This window comes from Aegilops tauschii, chromosome 4 (assembly GCF_002575655.3).
Source record: "Aegilops tauschii subsp. strangulata cultivar AL8/78 chromosome 4, Aet v6.0, whole genome shotgun sequence".
Lineage (NCBI taxonomy): Eukaryota > Viridiplantae > Streptophyta > Magnoliopsida > Poales > Poaceae > Aegilops > Aegilops tauschii.
In genome coordinates, this window is record NC_053038.3 from 90,124,371 (window position 1) to 90,130,538 (window position 6,168).

Below are 6,168 nucleotides of genomic sequence, written 5' to 3' on the forward strand. Positions count from 1 at the left end.
TTAATCCACGCGTAACTTTTGAATCTCTCGTTGAACTTTCCTAAACTCGAGCAATATTAGACACCAAAGGGCTTAATATCGAGGGAAAAAAGCTAGTAAACGGATAGACAACTCAATGTAAAATTATCAGTAGAAAATAAAATTACATTAAAAACATACCAGTCTCGTTATTTCTTTGATTGTAGGCCGTTCGCCTGAGATTAAAAATTACAAGGAATCAACAGTAAAGAAAAGCGACACTTGCAAATGTTGTCTTCATACCAAGTTAAGCGATATTTTCAAAATATGCAATGTTGATACTACTACTTAAACTACTCTATCGTCGTCGTTTAGTCCTTGTCCGAACCTCAAGCTTGTTGATGTAGGCAAAGTCGTCGTCCTCCTCCTCGAAGGGATGAGTGACGAACCACGAGTTGTTGATGCTTCTTCTTGTCGCTAGTTGTGGGGCTGAATCGTTCATTGTAGGAGTATTTTTCAGCAGATCCTCGATAGGATACCCGATCAAACGAGTAGACCGAATGGTAACATGGATAGAGTTTTACCTGGATGAGGTAATCCCCTACTCTTGCTCGTGTATATTGATTGCATAGGGGTTAGAAAGATCGAGGGATTGAGCAAAGCTCTAGGATATGTTGTTCATCTATTCGACTAGCTAATTTTGGCTTATATGGGTACTGGGGACTAGGGTTACAGGATCTAAGTCGGTAAGGGGGGGTTCCTCCGGGCCCCAGTTGCCTTGTCTTGTCCACCAAGACTTTTGGTCCCATCTCGTAGTAGGGCCATTGAAAGTGCAACTATCCCTGGGTGATTTTGATAATTCCTGACAACATATAGCTCATTGAACTAATGCTCTTTCAAGATGATCATTTCAGAAAGTTCAATGATTGGCATGGCATGGACTAGGAATGTGGGCCCATCAAAATGCTAAGGACACATATTGGCTCAAGCTCAAGACTCTACATTTTCATTTTAGTTATCCAAGATCACATTGAGTCCATAGGAAAAGCCAATACTATTAAAAGGGGATGCGGTATTGCTTAATGGCTTGCTTGCTCAAAATGCTTAGTGATATGCTCCAAAAGCCCTCAACCACTTTCTCATTTCCACATATGTCCCAAACCAAAAGTCAAACTCGGCCCCACCGATTTGATCTATCCGGCGCCACCGAGTTCATTTGACATAGCATTGTCAAAAACCCTAATCAACTCGGTCTCACCGATAGGGATCTCGGTCTCACCGAGATGGGATTGCAAACTCGATGTTTCCCTTCGTAACGTTTCCGTCTAATCGAGATGAGCGACCCACCGAGTTCGCAATGCAAACTCTGTGTTTCCCTTTCGTAACATTTCGTTCTCACCGAAATGAGCGATTCGGTCCCACCGAGTTTGCCTGACCAACTCTCAGTTTGCCTATTACAGAAATCGGTCTTACCGAGTATATGTGATCGGTCTCACTGAGATTACGTTATGCCCTAACCCTAATGAAATCGGTCCCACCGAGTTGACATGTCGGTCCCACCGAAAAGCCTAACGTTCACATTTTGAACTAAATCGGTCTGACCGAGTTTCATGATTCGGTCTCACCGAGTTTGGTAAATTGTGTGTAACGGTTAGATTTTGTGTGGAGGCTATATATACCCCTCCACCCACTCTTCATTTGTGGAGAGAGCTATCAGAACGTGCATACACTTCTACCATTCATTTTCTGAGAGAGAACCACCTACTCATGTGTTGAGACCAAGATATTCCAATCCAACCACAAGAATCTTGATCTCTAGCCTTCCCCAAGTTGCTTTCCACTCAAATCATCTTTCCACCAAATCCTAATCTGTGAGAGAGTGTTGAGTGTTGGGGAGACTATCATTTGAAGCACAAGAGCAAGGAGTTCATCATCAGCACACCATCTATTACCTTTTGGAGAGTGGTGTCTCCTAGATTGGTTAGGTGTCACTTGGGAGCTTCCGTCAAGATTGTGGAGTTGAACCAAGGAGTTTGTACGGGCAAGGAGATCGCCTACTTCATGAAGATCTACCCTAGTGAGGCAAGTTCTTCATGGGCGATGGCCATGGTGGGATAGACAAGGTTGCTTCTTCGTGGACCTGATGACCCACAAGTATAGGGGATCTATCGTAGTCCTTTCGATAAGCAAGAGTGTCGAACCCAACGAGGAGCAGAAGGGAATGATAAGCGGTTTTCAGCAAGGTATTCTCTGCAAGCACTGAAATTATAGGTAACAAATAGTTTTGTGATAAGGTAATTTGTAACGAGCAACAAGTAACAAAAGTAAATAAAGTGCAGCAAGGTGGCCCAATCCTTTTTGTAGCAAAGGATAAACCTGGACAATTTCTTATATAGAGAAAAGCGCTCCCGAGGACACATGGGAATTATCGTCAAGCTAGTTTTCATCACGTTCATATGATTCGCGTTCGGTACTTTGATAATTTGATATGTGGGTGGACCGGTGCTTGGGCGCTGTTCTTACTTGAACAAGCATCTGTCGGTGTACAAAAAGAGGGGCACGCTTTTGTACCCCTTTACATGTGCACGGGCAGTCGGAGCCGCGCCCACGGTCACACCAAGCATAACAGGGGAGGTGAGCCAAGGAAAGACCGAAGCCCAAGATAATAAGAGCAACGCCAAGGCCAAGACCACAAAGAGCAGAGGGACGAAGTAGGTTCCCCCGGAAAGACCCTTGCCGGGGCAGCCTCAGCAGCCCCGGCAAAACCCTTGCCGGGGCAGCTCGCCCCGCACCAACAGAGCGAGCCACCCTTGAGCCCATGGTCCCCAACGCCATCATCCACGTGGGCCAGGGCTCGGAAAGGCACCTCTATGGTTGCATGCAGATCTTTGTGAAGACATATTCAAGATCAGATGAGGATTAGAAGACGACGATCCTCGGCAAGATCCTTGCCGAGGAAGGCCACCAGACCCCCGGCAAGACCCTTGCCGGGGACGATAGCGCGCCACGGCAAGACCCTTGCCGGGCCCCCCGGCAAGGCCCTCACCAAGGACGCCAGCAGGGCCACCGCCAGGCCCATGCCAACCAAGCTTCCACCGCTGTTCACATGCAGCTGCCAGCCCAACCAGCTGGGCGGGCACCTGCGTGGCAACATGCAGCCCCCAGGCCAACTCATCAAGCGTCTGCGTGGCGGCATGCAGATCTTCGTGAAGGCTCCACCACCGCGCCACCTCAGCTGCCTGCCTTCCTACATGGCGCCGCACGCATCGCTGCCAAGGCGCGTGTCGAAGCGAGGAGGAGCGGCGACGGACGGGACGGGCCTCGCCCCCGTCCCCAATAAAGCAAGAGGACACCTAAGCTACGCATTAAATGCGTCTTGTCCTGTAATACGAGCGATAAGCTCAGGGCACTGTGCGCCTTTCCACCTCCTGTGTGCCACTGTGGCAGCCCCTTCCGACTATAAAAGGAGGCCCATGGCATACTGGGGAAGGATTCGGCTCTTTCGAACCACGCACTGACCACAGCTAGTTCGAGAGCTCAAGAACTCTCTGAAATACACCCACCAAAGCAGGACTAGGGTTTTACGCATCCTCGCGGCCCGAACCTGGGTAAACGATCCTTGTGCTGTCTACTAGCCCTGCTCTTCTCGCAACCCTGCGCCCCGGCAACCGTAGTAGGGATTCTTGTGATCCCATAGGTGTCGTTCCACACCGACATCTTTGGCGTGCCAGGTAGGGGAAGCGCGATTGTGAGAACCTGGTCTAGTAGTTAGCCTAGCAGTCCTTTGTCGCCATGGCTCCTAAGAAGAAGACGGCCACGGCGGTCGGCTCGTTGGGAGCCGAACGGCCCGTGCCGGTGCGGGCGGGCAGTGGACCGGTCGCAGACAGGACCCGGGCCGCGGTCCGCGAGCACCAGCATCGCCCTGGTAGTCAGAGCCTGGCGAGCGGCGTCGTTCGCGCACCAGACGATCGGCTACACATCGCCAGATCCAAAGACGGAGCTGGGCCCCCCGCAGGCGGCGCGGGGCCCTCCGGGGGTGTCGTTGTGCCACCTCCGGGCGGCGCAGCGACCTCCAAGACGCCCACGCCGGCGACCACTGCGCGCTCTTCCCATGGTGTGCGCGCCGAGCAGCGTCACCACGCTGGTGACCCTGGGCACCGCCGTGGGAAGAGCCCTGTGCGTCATCCGCGGGATGAAGGGGTTCAGCATGCCTGCCGAAGCGCTGGCGAAAATGGCACACAGCCGCTGGGTCGTAACGGAGCTCCTTCTAACATAGTTAGAAGTCGAAGCGCGCCGCGATCCATGCAGCTGTCACCGCCGCCCACGCCAGTAGAAGCTTTGGCGCGCGCACAGCTGCTCCTCGACTTCCCTCCTGCTGCAGAGAAGCTTGACGAGTGGAGGGCCACCATCCAGAGCCTCGTCGCCGTCGCCAACAAAGACGATCCACGACCAGCGGGGCCCTCGGGTCGGCGCTCCATCGAGCCACCACGTGCTGATGTTGGGAGGAACGGGGGAGCCGCGGCCACGGTGCACTCTCCTCCTCCTCGCCAACCGCCGCGGGCGTCGGCCCGTCATGACGACGCTTGCGATAACATCTCCATAGCGTCGTCCGACCCGTGGACCCTTCGCGACCAGCGCCAGGTCCTTCGGGAACGAGCTCACGAAGACGCTCGAACCACTGTCGAGCGCCGGCGCGAAACGCGCCGCCAGTCGGACAAGCGGGCGGGACCCGCTATGGACCACCCGGCACCGGGGGGCTCCGGCGGCCTACCTTACGAGGTGGGCTGCCCGGGCTTTACCCGTGAGCTGCGGCAGTTCCAGTGGCCGTCCCACCGCACATTCAAGCCCGACGTCGGCGAGAAGTACACTGGCAAGACCCATCCGTCCGAGTTCCTCAGCATCTACATCATCGCGATGCAGGCTGCTGGGGCTCGCGACGACAAGGTGCTTGCCAACTATTTCCCGCTGGCGCTCAAGCCCAATGTGATGTCTTGGTTGATGCACTTGCCGGTGGATTCCATTTCTTCTTAGTCGGATCTGTGCCATGAGTTCGTTGGCGCCTTCACAGGATGCCACCAAGCTCATGGCCAGGCGCAAGTACATCCAGAGATTCAGCCGGGTGCCGTACAACATCCCCGACGTTCATCCCGCCGCTGTGATTAGCACGTTCCACCAGAACGTGCGCAATCGCAAGATGCGCGAGGAGCTGGCGATGACCAAAGTTAAGGATGTGGCCGAGCTCTACGTTCTGGCCGATAGATGCGCCCGGGCTGAAGAGGGAAGGAAGTACCCCGGCGAAGACGCTGGCGCGGAAACCGACTCTACCAATGAGGACGCCGCTACCCCGACGAAGAAGGGCCGGCGTCGCAACACGAAACGCAAGGGCAAGGCCGTGCTTGCCGTTGAGGGATCTGACGACACCGGTGCCGGCAAGAAGGTCAAGGCAGGCGCTCCCGACAAGGAGATTGCCGGGTGCGCCGCCTGCCGGGCCTTGGCGGCCACCAACAAGCCAGGGAGCTCCGGCAAGCAATACTGCAAGATCCACCGCACCAAGGGCCACGACCTCCAGAACTGCCGACAAGTCGAGCTGCTTGCTGAGAAGCAAAAGGCTGAGTACGAGAGGAGGGACAAGGAGAAGGACCAGGACGGTGCTGAGGGATCCGGCAAGAAGCGTGGCGGCCAAGGAGGCCGCCCCAGCAAGTACAACCAGCAAGAGAGGCCCGCCCGGGGCCGTGACAAGAAACAAGAAGACGATGATCACGACGAGGACGACGAGTCTGGTGAGCAAGGGTACCAGAAGGCTATGGAGGCCATGTGCGTCGATGGCGGCGCCTCGCTGCATACCTCTCACCGCCAGCTCAAGCAGTGGGCGCGTGAGATTACAGCAGCAGAGTCGTCGTTCGACGCTCAGAAGCCGCTTAAGTGGTCCAGCACGCCCCTCATATTTGACGCCGAGGACCACCCGGACCGCACTACCGCGGTTGGGTGTTTGCCATTGTTGGTCTCACCAACGATACGCAACCTCAGGGTGAACAAGATATTGGTTGATGGCGGGGCCGGCCTGAACCTGATCTCGCATGTCATGATCAAAAGGTTGCAAATCCCTGATGGAGACCTCGAGGAAACGGACACGTTTCAAGGGGTCAATCCGGGGAGGAGCCAGCCGAAGGGAAAGGTCACACTGCCCGTGACATTTGGAGGAGAGTTGAA